At 32.5% G+C, this 22,819-nt stretch overlaps 2 long non-coding RNA genes across 2 annotated transcripts; one reads left to right on the plus strand and one right to left on the minus strand.

Annotated features, from left to right (window-relative positions):
- The first annotated feature begins 1,629 nt into the window (after positions 1 to 1,629).
- Positions 1,630 to 8,080, plus strand: LOC128156353 (uncharacterized). Its single transcript, XR_008239704.1, has 4 exons — positions 1,630 to 1,721; positions 5,130 to 5,215; positions 5,460 to 5,532; positions 7,933 to 8,080. It is a non-coding gene; the product is annotated as an uncharacterized LOC128156353 (long non-coding RNA).
- A 5,311-nt stretch (positions 8,081 to 13,391) lies between these two features.
- On the minus strand, positions 13,392 to 20,064 carry LOC128155524 (uncharacterized). The gene is made up of 2 exons (XR_008239612.1): positions 19,765 to 20,064; positions 13,392 to 15,177 (listed from the first exon to the last, which is right to left on the minus strand). It is a non-coding gene; the product is annotated as an uncharacterized LOC128155524 (long non-coding RNA).
- Between the last annotated feature and the right edge of the window lie 2,755 nt (positions 20,065 to 22,819).

The raw sequence follows: 22,819 nt of genomic DNA on the forward strand, positions 1-22,819 counted from the left end.
AAAGTATTGTATGATATGAAACAATATTGTTTGATATGATACAATATGATATCATATGTTATATTATAAAAAGTTATACAATACGATATGATATTGTATCAATTTTTTTGATATTTTATGATATGTTTATGTATCATGATATTGTTATGTATAGTATTGTATATTATGATACAATATTGTAAAATATTATATTGTATTTTTAATTTATTATTTTATCACATGATACAATTACATAAGATATTGCAAAATATTATATTGTATCCTATGATACAATATTGTATATTCTATAATATTGTATCATACAATATTGTATAATATGATATTGGTTTCAGTAATATAGAATTATATCACATGAAATTGTATTATATGATATTGTAATATTTTATAATATTGTATCATACGATATTGTATGATATGATATTGGTTTATATAATATATTATCATATCACATGAAATTGTATTATATGATATTGTAATATATTTTATTGTGTCATATGATGCAATATGTATAATATAATAATGTATTTTATAATATTTTACCATATCACATAATATTGTATCATTTGATAAGATACAATGTTGGAATCAAATTATATTGTATTATATGATATAATATCATATAATGTACCAAATATGTTTCAGTGTCATTCAATACAATATCATTCTATATTATACAATATAATATCATGTTTCAGTGTTATGATGTATTATGTAATATGATATTGTAATATGATACTATATTGTATTATATTTTATGATATTGTATTATGTGATCAAATACAATAAGGTATAACACAATACAATGTCATATCATACGTTACAATATCAAATCTCATTATTGTTTATTACGGTATTTTATTTATTATATGATATATATTATATTAGAAATATGACATGATGCAATATTTAATTTTATATCATTGTATTGATTAACATATGAACATATGATTATCATAAAAAAAATTATCAGATGATATACGATATTTTGTCAAAACAGAATCCATGAATATCCAAGATCATAAAGTATGATTTTCATATAAAATGATAAAGGTGGTCTTATGAAGGTGATGTCTCATAAGGGTGATGCTCCGTCTCGGTGAGCTTAGTAATCTATGATAACCTATGTTTGACTAATGGAATAGATGATACTTCAATTTTTTATATATGTAAATTTGCTATGTGCCATATGGTAAGGTCTAACCTTGCAAAAAAAGTGTGTGTGTGTGTGGGGGGGGGGGGGTTAAGCCCCCCCCCCTCCCCCCAGGTTCCGACGCCTATGAAGATTATCATTCGTAAACTATAGTTTACAACCATTAAATATTGTTTTTAAGATTAAAACTAAAGTAAACGAATCATTGATTATAGTTTATAAACTATAGTTAATAGTCGATTAATCTAATTTATAAAATGTGAAACTATGTTTAGCTCAATTTTGTGAACTTGATGTGGGTCGATTTTAACACAGTTTTTGGATGCTTTCATTTCGGAGTTGTCACAATCTAAAGGTACTAAACACTACCGAGGCTATAGTCATATTTCCGTTACCTATTTATATAATTCATAGATCTTGAATTGTTTCTGATATTATTTGCTGAACGCTTCTCGTTTTAGCGACATCGGACACGGTCCTTGAGTTTTGCACTCGGCATACCTCGCCCGATTTCGGAGATGTGCTGAGTGATGAACCTTTTCCCTCCATGGACAGACCTGCTTGTCTAAAGGTAAGTCTGCAGCTAGCTTCAATAATTCAACTCTTGCCTTATTTTTAGAGGTATATTATTGCAGAGCATAAGCAATATCACAAGATTTACGGTAATTTAGTTTTGATATTTTGCAATGAAAATTATTAATTTGAATGAGTTGTGTTCAACGTTATGTACAATACGGCGTCTCCATTGAAGAAACCTGTCCAAATCCAAAAAGGTACATTTTTCCTAAACGAATGTGTTTATTTTCCCAATAATCAATAAGAATATAAATATTTAAATAAAATTTAGGCACAAAGTAAACTTTTACTCATGTTCCAATGAACTTAACTAAGGGTATAAGTCCCCTTTAAATGCTATTACAAAACACGAGAAACCCAATGTACAGTTCTGTGTAAATGACAAGCCTCTAAATGTTTTTTTCAAAATTCTACAAAACTGCTGCTAAATGTCTTTTAGTTTAAACGAGAATTTAATAAAGAATGGAGCATTTTGACAGAATAAAATGAAACTCTGAGGGTACAACGGGCATTACGAACAAAATCGACAGTCTTACTCCCGCGGTAGCCGGAATCTCAACCTGAAAAAAAATTGGGTTGAAGTATAATGATCTAATTTTTGCTAAAAAAAAAATGCGTATTTATTTCATTACAAGACTTAACGCCATCGCTAAAATGAGTTGCTAGTTTGGATTTATACTCACAGTTGTTCAAATTAATAGCAGCAATGGGGAAATTGATCGATAATTGTCAGTTGAGCAATAATTACCCACCTAAGGCCGATCGACAAGTGGCCGGATTACGGGAGATAACTCTCACTAATTATAAGCAGTCGGTTCTTTTTATTGCGGCTAGTTTACAGACAAGACAAGATCCGGATTGCACAACATTAACATAAAATGATAGGAAAATGTCAAGAGACTGAATAATTTCGTCAGATTGGACGTCATGCCGGAATGCACAACATCCGGATTCAACAAGTTTTACTGTATGATATAAAGATTAACTACATACACCACCCATTAAACTACCCACCCATGCAGACACCCCCTCCTTTTCACATTTAATTTACTTGGATCTGTTATTAAAAGTGATTTACTTGTCTTTATACTTTTTAGCTCACCTGAGCCAAAGGGTCAAGTAAGCTTTTGTAATCATGATTTGTCCATTGTATGTCCTCATAAACTTTTCACATTTTCATCTTCCTCTCCAGAACCACTGGGTCGATTTCACCCAAACTTGACACAAAGCATCATTGGGTAAAGGGGACTCATGTTTTTCACGTCATGAACATTGTCTTACTTTGATAACTTGATGTTTTATGGCAAAATATGGGTGTTTTCAGATGGTTTTTCGATTGGGTAACATAGAGCGCATGCTTGCTCAAGTACTACTTTTTAGTATAATGTGTTTAAATATATAAACAAAAACTAAATTAAAAATTGTACTTGAGCAGACCTGCGCTCTTTACTTCCAAATGCAAACTGTATATAAAAAATATGACAACTTTTTCGGGAATTACATGTAGCTCATTTAGGTGATATCATAAACGAACAGCTAATGAATAATGATGATTACTTATATCAAGATTAAAGTGATAGGCATCCTCTGTATAATGATTTCTAAAGATTTGATTTTTATACGATACTATTTAAAAAATGTTTAAAATTGGGGGCAGATATATATTCGACCATACCAAATATTGAGAGATCTTCTTCTCAAAACCATTTGGCGAGAAAGATTTAAATTTGTGTGGAAGCATCCTTAGGTAATGTAGTCACAAAGTTTCCGAAAACTATCAGTCCCATCGACAAAACCGATAGAAAATCGAAATGTCCGATAAAAAAAGATATTTTGCCATCTAGTTCACCATCTGGAAATATTTGATGTATACACAGCATTTTTGTCTTTTAATCATAACCTCAAAAACGCTTTTAGGGAGCGTTCAATTAACGTTTTTTTTAAGCGCTTAATCCTACACTGATCTAGCATCATGTTGTTGCCAAATTAACTTTATACCAGGCTCAAAACATGGTGTTAAATGAAAAGCAATTTAGAAAAAGGCAAAGTATTAATAGACTTGTGTTCGCAAATTTACACCAGAGTGGCAAAAAGGCAGGGAATGGTTGAAAATAGTGAGATTAATGGTATGACTTGTTCCGCATGTGTTGAGGTGGGCCAAACACGGCTGTTTCACTTTAAGAAATTGACTTTCACTTCTTCCTCCATAAATTTTAGACTTTCTATTGTATCTGATCAGAAAACACCATATATTCATTTAAAATCAAAAGAAATTGTCAAGGCCAGAATACGGTTGAACGTTGTGAGTTTGTGGCACATACACAAAGCATACTTGCCAACCTCCAACATGTGAAAGTCTGGTCATGACCAGATTTGGAAGGTGAAAAATCTGGTCATAGCGCGTAATGACATTCATGACATATTTACCATGAAATTCAAATGGAATCTAGTATACAACCGAAATATAAGTTAAAATGTATGTTTAATATTTCATTGCAAAGAACATTGTAACCGACAGTTGCTGATTTTGAAATTTTCACTTATTCTGATGTTGGTATATACTCAAAGCAATCCACAGACTGGTTGAATATACAAGATAGTATGTCCATTCAATGTTTTATTGTTAAGTTCCAAGCGAAATTCAGTGTGTTTTAAAAATAAAAAAACAACAACCTAAAAGCTCTTTCTGAATCAGCATTACTGTTTGGCAGCACAAGAAAGGTCTTTGCTTATTTGGCTAGTTATTTATTTATCAAAATCTCTTTATTAAGTTTGATTAGTAATTAACACTGAACAACACCTACTGTTAGTTGCTGTTTTATTTGGACTGATAGAATTTGCTCGAGACTGGTAGAACACATTTAAGTAATCCGTCCAAATGACTGATAGAATTTTCTGGTTTTCTGAAACTGCTGTAGATTCAGGTTTGTTCAAATCATGGTTCCCAAGGGTACGGTGGGCCATAATGGGGGATGTCAAATTTATACATAGGTGATACATGATTATACCATGATTCCCTGGAGAAAAGTGGGGCCACAATTGGGAGATTTTTAAATAGGAATGGAGTGAAATTTTCTCACAAATACCAAAAGAACAAAAGGGGTTTTTGGCACATGTATTTACCATAAAAATATGTGGTAAAAAATTGGCAGATTTATTTTTTTACTTTTGATCAAGATATACTGTGCTTATTTTCAAGATATTTTGAATTTCATACTGTAATGCTCATTTAATCAGAATTATGACTTTTGTTGCTCAGGTGAGTGATGTGGCCCCTGGGCCTCTTGTTATCATAGAGCTGATATCTTTTAGATCTAGCAGCAAACTATTCTAAATACTTTAAAATGAAACAGAAACTCTATTAATTTCGAAGTATTTTGCCTATTTTGCTGTTGTTTTATAGATGATGGACCACTCTACTTCCTTTTACAACAAGTGCCCCTACAGATTCATAAAGTTCCAATGTTGAATTTCCATGACCCCGATTGAGTGAGTGCACAACTGTATATATTCTACTTTGGAAATTTCTACTACTTGTAGTACATTTTTGATTTGATTTTAAATATGCCATATTCACAGATTCAGATTTTTGTATACAAGTATGATATTTATCAAGATTATTAAGTCCCAAAGTCAAATCTTTACAGTCTTTTAATAAGCATCTGTCTTCTTCTGTCATGCCTAATTCAAAGTCACTAGGCAACACTGAAGAGTTCCACTTGTTGCTTTTCAGTCCGCGACAGGAAAATGAATGAATTTGACAGGACTTTACGCACTGTCCTAGGTAGCGGCGCGTATCATCAAAGGTAAGTCTACGGAGTAGTGTTTGTAATAGTTTTTGTACTCGGTCTTGCGCATATAAGCTTCAGGTCCAGGGCTAAGGACAGGGGCGTACAACTCAAGGCGAAATATACCCCCCCCCCCAATCTTGGAGCAAAAAAAAGAATCTTGATTAAATGTTGCTGAGATTTTAATTTTTGGCTGTATACATTATTTATATTATAAATCTAACGATGCATTTCAATAACGTGCTTTTATTCTGTAAACGCAAGAGATATAGGTTTCGAAATTAGACCACACGATTTATGCTGAAATCTTGACCATTTACTGTGCTATGTTGTAAGTTTTTGGTATGAATAAAGCTGATATCAGTTTTTGTTTCATTTTAAAGTATTTTGCCTATTTAGATGAACACTTTGCCGGATAATTATGCCAGTGCCAAGGTGGCATATTTGCACCCGTCTAAGCTGCATATATCGAAAAAGTCAAATATGCCACATGATAGATCATTGATTAAAGAGTTTACAACCACCTTTGTTACCTCTCAGGTGAGATATTTACCTTTCAAAAATAACTTCCTACAGGTAAATAATTTTCCCCATAGGAAATCAATATTCCTTTAGGTAATTTGAAATTTCCTATCGGAATACAAGAATTTCCTACAGGAATTTCAATTCCGACAGGATTTGATAAAATCCAATAGGAGATATTAGTTTCCTACAGGAAAACCGCTTGTTTGAATAAAATTCCCACAGGAAATACCATTCTCCTACAGGGTGTATAATTCCTCTAGGATTTTTAGAAAATTCTATAAGATTGTCAATATTTCCTGTAGGAGAATCTTTTCTCCTATGGGAATTATAATTTTCCTATTAGCTATTAATTTAAGGTAAATATCTCACCTGTCAGGTGAAACACACTAAAAACAAAAGTGGATATATACTTTCTAGACAATTGTCTATCATATTGTATGTATGAATTTTTCCAAAAATGCCACCTTGGCACTGGCATAATTATCCGGCACAGTGTTGATAATGGACCACTCTACTTCCTTTTACAACAGGTGTCCCTACAGATTCACAAAGTTCCAATGTATTCTACTTTTGAAATTTCTACTACTTGTACATTTTTGATTTGATTTTAAATATGCCATATTCACAGATTCAGATTTTTGTATTTAAGTATGATATTTATCAAGATTATTAGGTCCCAAAGTCAAATCTATACAATCTTTCAACATGCACCTGTCTGTTTCTGCCATGCTTAATTCAAAGTCACTAGGCAACACTGAAGAGTTCCACATGTTGCTTTTCAGTCTGCGACAGGAAAAGGAATGATTTTGAGTCCTTCGTAGCAGCTGATGGTGGCACCAACAGCAGTAGTCGTGGCTCGTTTCATCAAAGGTAAGTAAGTCTACACAGTAGTGTTTGTAACAGTTATCGTACTCAGTCCTACGATTCTAAGCTTCAGGTCCAGGGCGAATTTTTACATTATTATATATATTGAGTGAAGTGATATAACATGATACAATATTATTTTTCTTGCATTATTACCAGTGTGAGATTGGGTTGTCCAATGTGAGACAGCAGTGCGAGATTTTTCTGTCTTACACTGCATGTGTACCACTCTGCCGCTGTTAAACGTTAACAAACATCATCATCTGTAAAAAATAGATATATCATGATGGAAAAAGGTAATCCATCAATAAATTGTTTTGCTTAATTGATTACAATATATCATATTTTCATTGAAAAAATTGTCGCTCTTTTTTTTTACTTGCACTACTTGTAGCACACGGATGGATAAACCGAAAGTAAAGTTTTGTAAGTCATAACAGAAACTTGTCAGACATCAGTTTTAATGTGGAGTAATGCAAAAAAAATAATCATTTATTATATACTCATGTGGGATTGTGAAATTCACGGTGTCCTTTACAAAAACTGTGAATGTTGTCGCCTTCGTGGAATTTCACCATCCTACACTCTTAATTGATAATAAATAATTCTATTTGTAAATGAATTAAGGTCACACGACACGTTCCTCGAATATCTAATGAAAAATTATTTTTCACAATTTCAACGGCCTACACCAGTATGCCAAAAAATTAATGTTAGCAGTTCAAGTGTATTTTCAATAAGATTATATTCCAAGATGTAAAAAAAATATATTTTCCAAAAACAGTGGCTAAGCCCTTTTCTTGCAGTAACGATTAGAGAGAAAACAAGCTACATGTGGATAAATCAAGAAGCATAAAAAATTAAATAAATGTTTAATTAATATAATTTTTTAATTACTAAAACTAGATACAAAATGCATAGCTAAAAAGACATTATTGTCGAGATGATCGATATGGCCCATGGTCTTTATTAATCGATCTTCACCTAACGATAACTTAAAGTTGTCAAAATTTAACTTTGTCTTTTCAGGATGATACAAAGACATATACATCAGTACAGTCCGCAAGGATCCTTCGAGGGCCAGAGTTGCATGCGCGAATTATTTATGTCTTCTTTTTAAAATTAATGAAAAAATACTTTAAATTATTCAGTAACATACTATAAAGTATAAATGACATGTTTTTGGCTATACCATTGCTGCATGCAAAACAGTGAATATTAAAAATGGAAACTTTGGGGGGGGGGGGCGTTTTTTCTTTAAATTAATGAACACATTGAGTTACGGAACATGACTTAATTCGCTTCGAGTGTGAAATGATTATTTTGCTAATCGGTACATAAAATCAATTTTTTGCAATGTCGGTCGTGATATGTAAATAACATTTTTAAGTAACTTGTACTTTATTTCATTCGACTCAAGCCAATTCGTACTTATATATTGTTTAATTAAGGTAAGTCGTACATATTATACTATAAAGTCAAATGAAATCTTCTGCAAATGACCCAATTGAATCGCATTCTATGTGTGACCTATCTAAAAAAAAGTCGAACCATATCTTGTACGGGTTATCGAAATACCTTTAACATTTAAGATAAACCTTACATTATGATATTCAACTTCTTAGATAATTTGTACATAATACCAAACGATTAATGTTAATAATTACTCGTACATTATTTCATTCGACTCCTTTAGACAATTCATACATAATATATTGTTTAATTAAGGTAAGTCGAACAAATAATACCTATACTATAAAGTCGAATGAGATCATGTACAAATTACCAAAATTATTGACAATTGTATGTATGACCTACCTTATAGGTCGAATCATATCTTGTATGAGTTATCTAAAAAATGAACATTTTAGATAAACCGTTCATTATTATATTCGACTTCTTTAGATTATTCGTACATAATAGCAGACGAAAAATTAGGTAACTTGTAACTGATTTCCTTCGACTCCAGCCAATTCGTACTTATATATTGTTTAATTAAGGTAAGTCGTACATATTATACCTATACTATAAAGTCGAATGAGATCATGTACAAATTACTTAATTTAATCGCATTCTATGTGTGGCCTATCTAAATAAAAGTCGAACCATATCTTGTACGGGTTATCGAAATACCTTTAACATTTAAGATAAACCGTACATTATGATATTCGACTTCATAGATAATTTGTACATAATACCAGACGATTATTTAGGTAACTCGAACATTATTTCATTCGACTCCTTGAGACAATTCATACATTATAGTTGTTTAATAAAGGTAAGTCGTACAAATAATACCTATACTTTAAAGTCGAATGAGATCATGTGCAAATTACCCAATTTAATCGCATTCTTTGTGTGACCTATCTAAAAAAAGTCGAACCATATCTTGTACGGGTTATCGAAATACCTTTAACATTTAAGATAAACCGTACAATATGATATTCGACTTCTTAGATAATTTGTACATAATACCAAACGATTAATAAGGTAACTCGTACATTATTTCATTCGACTCCTAAAGACAATTCATACATATATTGTTAAATTAAGGTAAGTCGAACAAATAATACCTATACTATAAAGTCGAATGAGATCATATGCAAATTACCCAATTTAATCGCATTCTATGTGTGGCCTATCTAAAAAAAGTCGAACCATATCTTGTACGGGTTATCGAAATACCTTTAACATTTAAGATAAACCGTACATTATGATATTCGACTTCTTAGATAATTTGTACATAATACCAGACGATTAATAAGGTAACTCGTACATTATTTCATTCGACTCCTTTAAACAATTCATACATAAGTTGTTTAATTAAGGTAAGTCGAACAAATAATGCCTAAACTATAAAGTCGAATGAGATCATGTACAAATTACCAAAATTATTAACAATTGTATGTATGACCTTCCTAAAAGGTCGAATCATATCTTGTATGAGTTATCTAAAAATGAACATTTTAGGTAAACCGTTCATTATTATATTTGACATCTTTAGATAATTCGTACATAATAGCAGACGAAAAATTAGGTAACTTGTACTTTTTTTCCTTCGACTCCCGCCAATTCGTACTTATATATTGTTTAATTAAGGTAAGTCGTACATATTATACCTTTACTATAAAGTCGAATGAGATCATGTGCAAATTACCCAATTGAATCGCATTTTATGTGTGACCTACCAAACAAAATCGAACCATATCTTGTACGGGTTATCGAAAAACCTTTAACATTTAAGATAAACCGTACATTATGATATTCCACTTCTTAGATAATTTGTACATAATATCAGACGATTATTTAGGTAGCTCGTACATTATTTTATTCGACTCCTTTAGACAATTCATACATAATAGTTGTTTAATTAAGGTAAGTCGTACAAATAATACCTATATTATAAAGTCGAATGAGATCATGTACAAATAACCCAATTGAGTCGCATTTTTTTGTGTGACCTACCAAACAAAATCGAACCATATCTTGTACGGGTTATCGAAAACCTTTAACATTAAGGATAAACCATACATTGTAATATTCGACTTCTTAGATAATTTGTACATAATACCAGACGATTATTTAGGTAACTCGTACATTATTTCATTTGACTCCTTGAGACAATTCATACATTATAGTTTGTTAATAAAGGTAAGTCGTACAAATAATACCTAAACTATAAAGTCGAATGAGATCATGTACAAATTACCAAAATTATTAACAATTGTATGTATGACCTTCCTAAAAGGTCGAATCATATCTTGTATGAGTTATCTAAAAGAACATTTTAGGTAAACCGTTCATTATTATATTTGACTTCTTTAGATAATTCGTACATAATAGCAGACGAAAAATTAGGTAACTTGTACTTTTTTTCCTTCGACTCCCGCCAATTCGTACTTATATACTGTTTAATTAAGGTAAGTCGTACATTATTTCATTCGACTCCTAAAGACAATTCATACATAATATACTGTTTTATTAAGGTAAGTCGAACAAATAATACCTATACTATAAAGTCGAATGAGATCATGTGCAAATTACCCAATTTAATCGCATTCTTTGTGTGGCCTATCTAAAAAAAGTCGAACCATATCTTGTACGGGTTATCGAAATACCTTTAACATTTAAGATAAACCGTACATTATGATATTCGACTTCTTAGATAATTTGTACATAATACCAGACGATTATTTAGGTAACTCGTACATTATTTCATTCGACTCCTTTAGACAATTCATACAAATTGTTGTTTAATTAAGGTAAGTCGTACATATTATACCTATACTATAAATCGAATGAGATCATGTGCAAATTACCCAATTTAATTGCATTTTATGTGTGACCTATCAAGAAAAAGTCGAACCATATCTTGTACGGGGTATCGAAATACCTAAAACATTTAAGATAAGCCGTAAATTTTGATATTCGACTTCTTAGATAATTTGTACATAATACCAGACGATTATTTAGGTAACTCGTACATTATTTCATTCGACTCTTTAGACAATTCATACATAAGAGTTGTTTAATTAAGGTAAGTCGTACAAATAATACCTATACTCTGAAGTCGAATGAGATCATGTACAAATTACCCAATTGAATCGCATTTTATGTGTGACCTACCTAACAAAATCGAACCATATCTTGTATGAGTTATCTAAAAAATTAAACATTTTTGATAAACTGTACATAATTATATTCGACTTATCTAGATAATTCGTACACAATAGCAGTCAATTATGAGGTAGATCGTACATAATTTTATTCGACTCCTTAAGACGATTCGTACATAATAATATTTGATTAATCAAGGTTAGTTGAAAAAATAATACTTATACTATAAAGTCGAATGAGATTATGTACAAATTACCAAAATTATTTACAATTGTATCTATGTCCTACTTAAAAAGGTCGAATCATATCTTGTACGAGTTATCTTAAAAAAATTAAACCTTTTAGATAAACTGTACATCATTATATTCGACTTCTTTAGATAATTCGTACATAATAGCAGTCGATTATAAAGTAACTCGTACATAATTTCATTCGACTACTTAAGACAATTCGTACATAACAATTGTTTAATTAAGGTAAGTCATACCGATAATGCTGATAATAAAACGTCGAATGATATCGTGAAAATTACCCTTTTTAATCTTAAATTATTTTTGATTGAAGATAATTGAATAAAAAAAGATTGATTTTTTTGCTTTAGCTGTATACAAAGCTCTTCTTTTTATCCCCTCGTGCAACTTGTTGTGAGGGGGATATAGCATGGCTGCTGTGCGTGTGTTTGTGTGTGTATCTATGTATGTATGTGTGTGTGTCCATTTCAGCCTTTTTAGCAAAATTTAAAGAAAACCCTCGCATGCATGTGTATCAAACTTCGTACACTTTACATTGTATAAGCATGTTTAAAGGACAAAACCTATTTATTTTCAAGGAATTTCGTTATATATTTTTTAAGAAATCGTTAATATAACAACACTAGGAAATTTTATATACGACTTCGTGAAAGTAAACATTTCAAATCAATAACTTGATATTTTGTTGGATGTAAGCCCTGTAAAGGTAAGAAGCAAACATTTTTTAGAAATGGGGAGTTGAAAGGATGTCAAAAGTGAAAAACTGAAGCAAGCAGGAGATTAAGTTCACCCTAATTTAATCGAAACAAGCAGTCGTCTGAGCCGAATTTCGGACTATATTTAACGAATTACTTAGAGAAGAACAGGTTCATAATTCAGGAGATACTTTGATAAATATCGTCAACATGATTACATGTAACTGGGAATTCATTTTATGTTAATTGCTGAAGATATGTTACTCTTCTTTAGATATTGGGGTTAAAATCAGAAGTTAACTCGAATTTTCTCATAGAGCAGACTTTAAATCGCCAGATCGTAGCTACGTTTCCTTTTCAATATGTAACTTAAATTTGCCAACATTAATTGTCTACATGCGTAATGTATGTCACTGGATAAAGAGAATTTATAAAACTGTATTACTAAAGTTTAACAGTTTGTGGCGTGTTTTCCCTAGTAATGGGAGCAATATTGTACAACCACGTACTAGTAAATGTAACCTTCCCCCATGGATACACACAGAGCGTGCATGGGGATAGGAATAAACGAAATATTTTAATTCATATGGTTTTTAACAAGTTAAATATTGGTCTCTTCAATTACATGTGTATTTCTGAATAATGCATTTCCCCGCACAATATTTTCAATTCGCGAGGGGATGCTCCGCTTTACGGTGCCCTTGTTAGGAGATTAATATAGTTAAAAAATGGCCATGACCTCCAGCCCTCTTAAGACAATATATAACTAATTTTTTACACCTCGTAAATAACGACCACGTGATTGTATATTTGATCATATTCAATTTTATTAAACAAAATGTATGTATTATTAACACACATAATCACAGAACATTCCATTGGATTTACCTTGACAATTCACCTTAATCAAACATAAGCATGAAAATTTAAAAAAAAGAGTAAAGAGATGAATCTTGAAAAATCCCTATGCTTGCATGAACTATCAAATAATGGATGAACATGAATGCGTCAGGAAAACGGTACTGTACTATATTTTTTTCTCTTTTAAGGGGGCTGGGTGGGTCAACAAATTACCTCCGATCTACCTATAGATTTTTGAATAGGATTTATTGAGCTTAACTTTAATTAAGTAAAAAAAGATTCCATATATTTTAGCTTTAAAATTTGAATATTTTTCTGTATCTTCATAAAAAGCTCTTCTGTTAAAGGAGGCCAATACAGTCTTGAAATGGCCACGGACATCCAGCTTTCTCAAAATACAAAATAAGAAACAAAATATTTGCCAAAACGCAATGCAATATTAATGGGTGTTGATTTGTTTGATTAACAATCAAGATTTCATCTAGTCGACGCAATTGGCAAATGATTGTAAAATTGGGTTTTGTTTATGTGTTGGAACAAAGGCTCGCCGGTACACAAGAATTTAAATGCTTTTTAACAAAAAAAAGTACTGCTCTTTATTATGAAGTATCATTGTAGAAATCAGTTTTACAAACTTATTGGCAACGATTTGCAGCTCAACACAAAGCTCTGTTATAATGAGCTTAATATTACAGCCATATTTTAACTTGCATTGGGTCTTGATTTATGAAAAAAGCGGCCGAGATATGCCATTTAAAATCAAGTTGAGAACAAGCAGGTTTTAAATATAAAATATGGTTTTAAAAAATCATAAACCTCATATATATTAACAAACAACAAACACAAAATATGGAATGAACTAGGGGGCTACGATGCAATTAATCATTTTCATGAACATGACTATTGATTTGTGATTAACAGTAAACAAATCAAAATAATTTCTTACACATCATATATCTACAATTCTTTCTATTATTTCGACGTTTTGAGACATTATGTCGTTTTAAGACATTATGTCTTCTATCAACGTAATTGGTCATGAATATCATCGTCATGAAAGATAGTCTGCATGAATCAAACTAGAATCAAAGGTGTTGACAAACGCTGAAAAACTGAGACAGAAAAATTAACCTTTTCATAATTAGCACTATGTACAATCATTGAAAACCTTTGATTATATCTCCACTAAGTCTAAATCCCGCAATAAAATATGAATCTGAGATGGATGATATTTTTCAATCTTAATGGAAACGGAATTCAATAAAATGCAAATTAAAGTTATTGCCTGCACTTTAGGTCATTATGATTGCATATAATCACATGTCTTCTTTAGTTCTGCGTATGAACGATTTCAAACCGCTGCAACATGAGATGGGTAGTTGGATTGAAAAACATCGCGCACATCTCGACACGTGTTATTGGGAGATCGTGAGTGTCCAGAGGAAGGGGGGTTAGGGGGTTTCACCGTCGGTCTTCCCCCATTGCCGTTTTCTACTGTCTTATCAAACATCTCCGGTTTGTCAAGAATCCCTCCACGCTCTCGTTTCTTGTGCTTGAATCTTCCAGACCGGGATATTGACAGGGTGTGTTTCAGTTTTTGTTTTTCACGTTCCGCTTCCGTTAGGTTTGAGTCTTCTCTTAGAGACTCAGATCTCTTCAGCTCTTTTTGATATTCATCCTTAATGTCCTTAGATTTCGATTTTGAGCGGCTCCAAAACTTGAACCAAGACATTTTTTTGTTGAAAAGAGGTTTTTGTCCAAAATTAAGCCAATTCCAGAAATAATTTTCCTCACGGCCTTGAATTGCTGAAAACGATGTTCAAATTACATCTTCTTCGACGTCGTATAAACTGAAAGTAAGGAAAATGAGACACATTAGCTTACAAGTATAAATAGATGCCCATTTTCATTAAAGTGGGTGGCAGGTAGAACTAATTGAAAAACTGTTCGAACTCATTATAAAGAAATAGCCGGATAATCAAGTAGATTAGGATAACTCGAGATAATCTCTCTATGGATTAAGAGTTAGAGTTTTATGCAAACGTCATGGAAAAGGAAAATTTACCCAGGGTAAGAGAGTTGAAATGTTTATAAACATATTATGCAACAAATTTGCAACAAAACTTCACCAATATCTCACAGGTATAAAATGGCTCATTAATCATCCTTACCAAAACATCGACCAAATTATAGAATATTGCTGAAATTTTCTTCACCGACGGTAACGAAGGCTTGCATAATATTACAGGTTCAAGGGATATTAGCTAAAATCCCAAGGATCTAACTTTTTATTACCTAACACCTTAGAACCGCCGGTTTGACTTTTCATTGTTTAAATAATACTTGTAAAGTGTTAATAATGAATTATTCGGATAAAAGGTCATCGCTAAACGTAAATTAAAGTAACACGTACTTTATAGGTTTTTTCTTCATTGTGGAAGAAATCACAATTAAAACCTGTGATACCGATGCACTGTTTACTGTAATTTGCGAGATTTGCAGCTTTTGATAGATCCTTTTAAAAGATTTAGAAACGTCAACCTGCCCATCCTATAGCAATTGTAAATGACTTGAATGTCCGCCAAAAAAAACCCGTCGTTGTGTATTGGTTTTAACATGAAATTGAATAAATCTTAATATTTCTTTAGAGGTCAAAGCCTCCCACTGTAGAATGTCGATAAAATTAAAAATCAAATAAGTTGAATATGAATTATAAGCAAAATGACTAGGTTTCCCCTATAACCCTGACCCCCCCCCCCCCCCTTTGATATTCAATAACTTTATAAACTCCCATAAAAGACTGAACAATCAAACCATCAAAAAATTGTTTCTTCCTCTGAAAATTTTTCTGTTGATACCAAATAAACCAAGAAACTAAAACATTTAACAAAAGTGAACATACCCACCAAAATGCGTCTTGCACCCATGCACAACATCGAAATCAATGCTAGTCTGCAGCCGACCAAAACTAATCTAAGGGCTTAGTGAACATAGGAACTCTTATTTAATGGAGGTTTTGTTGACAAAAACGAAAAAAAGATAAGAATGATAAATAGAACTGGTTGTAGTTGACAGTGTAAGGTTTTTTTCCTTGTGTTTTGTCAATACACTTTACAGTATGTCAATATTTCCTGATTTAGCGATGCACGTACAACTGGTAGCTAGGAACAAAAGCTCTGTGCACCCCTTTATCCAGATATCTACCTGTCTCGGTTCTTAAAAAATAAAGTCTTATCGCATAGACCTAAGTGAAAGGCAAATAATGCATAGCTTCTTTCGAAATCGATTTCATGTTCAAGAACAACCGTGTGTTTGTGTGTGTAAGTGGTTGGGGTTTTTTTTAAACACTTGAAAGAAACGGAAATATAGTCGTACAAGACATTAGAAATATAAATCATTGGAAGCTTTATTTTTCTGTTATCAATTTAACTACCAAAAATGTTGTTTTATCTTTAAAGCTGGGAATCTATCTTTTTTCCCGATTCTAATTCAATTGACACGTTACCGATAAAATCAATCGGTGATCAATTGACTGCACCAGACCTACATGTATCTTCATTCTGTTCGATATCGATCTAAATGTCCGTTAATAGACAAAAGAACAAATAGAGGCCTAACTTGTAAAGTACAGGCATTCACCCATGGTATGACGTAATCGTTGCAATTTGTTTAGTCTTTTTTTCTTTGTGATGATGTCTATTAAAGTATCAATTTGGTTTTTTAAAATACCCATCTCTTGCGATAGAGCAGTTAATTAGACGGTGGTCTCAGACAAAGCTATATGCATGCGTCTCTGTGAACGTGAAAATGTCGTGATATATAGACAAGATTAGAGGGCGCGTAGGAATCAGTGGCTTGGAAGAAAATGGTTACAACCCGGCCCCTAATTGTAAGAATAGGGACTGTCGTAATGAGTCACGTGTCCAACAATCCCCACAGAGAGATCAGGACAAATCCGCTTTACAAATGTGACATCCTATAATCTTATTTGGACTGTTTACCAAACACTAAAGTTAGCCTACTTTTGAATAAATATTTTTCTGTAGGATAAACTGTTGTTTTGTCCATCTTGACCGAGAGTGTGTTTTATCTGTACAAACGAAAGAGTCAATAGGTCAGTATAAAAACAACGACCAGGGGCTCTTTTGTTACCTACCTGAATAGGTAACAACTAGAAGTCTCTGTGAACTGTTGTTGTTGACTTAGAATGTTGTAGGTCTCAAGGTTACTCCAGTAACCAGAATCCTTCAATGAATACACTATATATGTTTTGGCTGGCCCGTTTTGAAAAATATGAAACCCAACAGCCAATATCCATTTCTGGTTTTTGCATCGAGTAACCAGTATAATACGTGTTATGAAAGTATTGTATTCGGGGTAGCAAATGTTGAGGGGGGTCAAAGGCCAGCCAGAAAAAAAACGACGGTATTTGAAATTGGGAGCCAATGGGGGTGTTTGATACACGGTGGCGGGTCATGCTTGTTCAGCGAGAAGGTATAGAAATAGTGTACCTGCTTTATGAATTATGTATAAACCTTGTAAAGTTAAACGTTATGCTCATAAAAAACGATGTTTATGATATTTTCGAAAAGATCAAAGCGTTTATGATTCATGGCAAGTATAAGGCAGAAAAATATATATATTGAAATTGTGTTTATCATGGAAACTAGAACCCAAATAAATAAGTTTTTATAACCAATCGGCGTCTTGATAAGAGTGTATGCCTCTTTATGTTTTAAAAAAAAAAGTACATCCGTGGGTTGACGTGTCATTAAATAAAAGATAAAGTTTGATTGGACAGATCGATATCGTTAAACTCAGTCATTGAAACCATGAAAAAAACATTTTTGAAAAGAGTTAGGATCTTTGATCGATCATTCGTCGACGATCAATAGTGGATTTTGATGTATACATAAAAACATATAATGAAAATAAAACACCACATTGCCTTTCTTCAATAAAACAGAGAACAGATTGACTTAGACGTCAAGTATATCGGGTAGCAGTGCGTTTACAAACATATCCTGAACATGGACATTTTTTTAAAATACATATCTATTTATTATATTTTCAAAAACAATTTTAAGGTAAAATAATACATGTACAAGTTTTACAATGAATTTTTTTATTTTTCCTTTTTTTTCTTTGAAAACCACCCATTCATACATTTACACACATTTCTATCAGTGAAGTAAAATGATTTAGATTTTCGCAGGTAAATGGAAGGTATAAACAGAAGTCATGAACATGGGCCTTAAAATAGCAGTTAGTCATGGGATTTTTGGATTCATATATACAAAATGTCCTTCTTGTTTAATTTACAGTGCAAGCCAATAGTGCTTATTTTAGATATTTAATATTGTACATTGCCACACTCCCAGTTAAAAAATTAAAATTTCCCTAAACTGTTCACGTATAGACCTTTAACGGCAAGACTGTTGACCAGTCAGTGCCTATTGCTTAACTAATCGCCTTTGACTTAACTTTCTGAACAATATCACATGTGTATAGATACTAATTTTAATGCCTATTTGTTTAAATGTATAAAATTGAAACAAAAAGGTAATATAAGCTTTTCTAATTTGCTAATTTTTGTTAGATACGTGTACTCTTATTTCAGTTCAAATGACAGACGTGCACATGAACAATTCATATTTCGTAGTGAAAACCCTATAAGGTTATAGACAGCGTTTTCAAGTCATTTATATGATACTTATACAACATTGTTTTCTACAAAAACTATGATTCTTGATAAATAAAGTAAGTACTTAATGACATGTACAAATTTTTTTATCAAAAATCTTCATTTTCGTAAATGAAATCATACTAAGTCATGTCGTAAATTTTGAATTTACTAGGCGGGTGTTCAAATTAAAAATTACCTCCTTGACATCTTGCCATGCTGTAAATTTTGTATTTACACCAACCAAGTAAATTCAAAATTTACAAAATGGCACTAACACTGAAAATCAGATTAGAAGCAATTTATACAAAAGCATGAAGTCTCTATGTTAATTACTCTAAAGAAGCAACCGACAAACAAGGTCTCAAGATGATTTTGGTCTATTGACATTGTACATGTATGCATATACGCGTGTACAACTACATATATGTTATTTTGGGACAAAAGGGGTTGGACACACTAATGGCATGTATAAAACCGCGATCATTCGTATTATTTACAAAAAATGAAGATCGAATTTAATTTGAAATCTATCGTACAAGTATTTAAGACTCCAATAAAAGTCAAACAGTATACGGTTCTCCACGTAATAAAAAAAAATAATCAATTGTGTTCGTTGCATCTGCTCTACACTCGAGCAAGACCAAGTTTTAAAACAATTAAACAACTGTCGCGTAGCATTTGTATAAAGAGATCGAATGAAAAATGTCGGCTAGATAGAAAATTCCAATCAATGATTTTTACATTGCCTTACCTTTTTTTCTGTAAGTAAATATGGCTTTTAACAATGGAAGACGTCGTTTCACTTAGACTTTTCAAGGTTTACACATGTTTCCTTCTCCTAATATTTTAGTTCCCCAAACCGCACAGTGTTCCGTTTGTCGCGAACAGGACTTTCTTAAACAAAGCTAAGCTAAACAATCTGTTCTCATGAAATCCTAGTCTGATTATTGCTTATTAGCATTTGTAGGCCCTATTGAACAGGCACAGACGGGTATAAAAGGAACCGCCGAACCGTGACGAGAACTGTCAATGGGGACCGCCAATACACCAACCCCCAAACCCAAGGTTGACTAGTGTATGCAATAATTATCGCACCTGTGGGTTTGAAATGTGAGAAAACTTTAATTAAAAGTTTATTAATTAGTTATGAGTGCTTTTTGGAGAAGTGGGTTATATGAAAAATGCACCAGCTCGGGTTAAATCTCTATATTCTTTGCAACGGGTTTGTTGCAGAGCTGTTTAAATTAAATAATAAACTGTGGTATTGTGTTACTCGGCGTTCACTTGTATTTCATTAAGCCGATTACTAGTTTATTTGATTTGTAGAGTGACCGAAAACGTCTTTTTATATACTCAAGAATAGAACCTGACGAAAAGAAGTTTGAGTAATCAAAAAGAAAAAAAAACCTTCTGAGCTGTGAACCCAATATTACAATACACGGGGAGAAAATGGCCGCGAGAGCCTTTTTGTCATTGCAATATTTGTTCTTAACGTTCAAGTGACAGATTTTTGACGACCCTCTTCAAAAGACGTGTTTCTGGTCTCCTGTCCTTATATATTTACTTTCTTGGCTGCTCTGTATAGCACTTCGCCTTCCTCGACACTTGACAAATATCAACGGTCAATTTATCAGAACGTGGATTATGATTCAATTCGGCGTGTCTTGAACCTCTGCAGGATAGATATAGTGGGTCTTTTGTTGTAGGCTCAGAGGTTCCTGTTTACTAAAACATTCACTCGTAGCCCAGGCTTGACAGAGTTTTGGAGCGATACATAAATCCCTTTGCCTCCTCTTTTTCTTTGTAGGGTTCTTTTGGGTCAATTAACCACGGTCTTTTATGCTGTTCGGAAACAGGGTGACGAAAAGATAAAACGAGGACTATTGATGTTGTATAATCCACCAATTGAAAAATCACTCACCTGAGTTCGGATTATGGTGATAGAAACTTTTCTCCTCTTATATTCTTTATGAGTCACCTTACTATAAAAATATATGTATGAATGGTCCCTTTTCCGTTTAGATTATCTACTATAAAGCCCGCCGATACAGCAGAGAAAAAAGTTGAATGAAAACGATTTAGGTCCCCAATCGGCTAGGCATATAAATATATACGTCTACGTGCATATTATCAAGGACGTTGGTCACAAATGTTTACAAGGGTCATGTTTAACTAACACTCCTCTAATTTAAAAATAAAGATATTGTAAAATGTAGGATATGGACTTGTGATTGTGTTTATTCTTTTGATAAAACTGAATAATGAAAATTGGGACTCAGCTTATAAATCAAAGTTGCGTATTCATGAATGATTATCGCAGACAATTTTGAGACAAAAAACCACAATAGAAAAAGAAAGAATCCCCTTGTTGACCAAAAAGCAGTGTAAACAAGGACATATGCCAATGAAGCTCGAGGATTTAGATGTCATACAGACTATTTACACAATGGTCCAAGAAGTATGCAATGATTCCGAGCGGCATAATGATGACCGTTGTTAGTGACATTCCAAATACCATTGGCGCAAGTTGTCAAAAATGATTGACCATGCGGTTCTGTGATGTATGGATCATGCACTCGTCTGCATTGTCAAAAGTATACACAGAAATATACCAAAAAAATGATAGTAAGTTTATCCCTAGTGGTGATCAAATACGAAAAGGCGACAACAAAATAACGCGAGATATATAAATAGAACGTCAAGACCACAGACCATTTCATAACAGACAAACAAACAAAAAATCAAGCAAGCAACATCTTTGGTTGCATTTTATTGACTTCAAGGAACATTTATAGTTTATAGGCTTCTAAAGTATAAATATGTGTAAATGTAATTTAGAACACGCCCACAACCTTCTATTTTTTGGCGTGTTAAATCTTTCAAAATTAAATAGAATATCTTCGGAATCGATCGAAGACCAAACCTTTCAACACATGCGCCCAAAACACCATGCATGTACAGCTTCCTTAATAAACTTCTTTTATGAAAAAAATAATGCAAAAGAAGCAAAATAACACATACCCAAGCAAAAGCCTTTTCCAGCCACGGAAAAGAACCGAGAAAATTATCCAGCCCCTGGAAATTCTATCCACACAGAGAACTGACGGTGTTCTGCGGGTAGTGACAGGGAACGCGAACGACCAGGGAATGTTATCTCAGGTAAGGGATTCGTGTGTTATCACCGGGACCCGTAATGTCCTGTTATTAAAAGGTAAGTTTATAAACGAAAGACCGGACAGACGACCACGGAAATTAATGTCTGCTGGTGACCAAACAATCATACAAAGGCCATAAACTGCGCCATATATTGGTTGTCATCAAATATGTTATAGATCAGAGGTGTCTAAATCCAAAAACAATGCATCATGAATTGATTTACTTAAAAAATCAGTGTAAACCCCCTACCTTTATCTTCACCTCTACTCTTCTCTTCAAATGATAATCTTTTTTTTCATATGAGCTGTATATATTTTTCACCTTAATCTAATCTAAATGTTGAAGAGTTCATAATTTGATACTTTATTCTCCGACTGAAAAAAAGTTAACATACACATGTACGTATCCGTTTGTGACATCACGTACTTTGGAAGAAAAGGATTATGTAATATTTACTTAAGATGCACGATAAAAATATGTAATTTGCACTTGATAATCTGTTCAAACTGATATTTTTTCTAGGTTTTATTTTGTCAAACATCTACTATACTTATTTTTCGAGGGGCAAATTGTCTCTATTTCCATTGATAAATTATGTATCCATTAATATCTACTGCAAATATTTAATTAACCACCCCAAATGACTGCTC

The sequence above is a fragment of the Crassostrea angulata genome, chromosome 1 (genome assembly GCF_025612915.1).
Source record: "Crassostrea angulata isolate pt1a10 chromosome 1, ASM2561291v2, whole genome shotgun sequence".
NCBI classification, from domain to species: domain Eukaryota; kingdom Metazoa; phylum Mollusca; class Bivalvia; order Ostreida; family Ostreidae; genus Magallana; species Magallana angulata.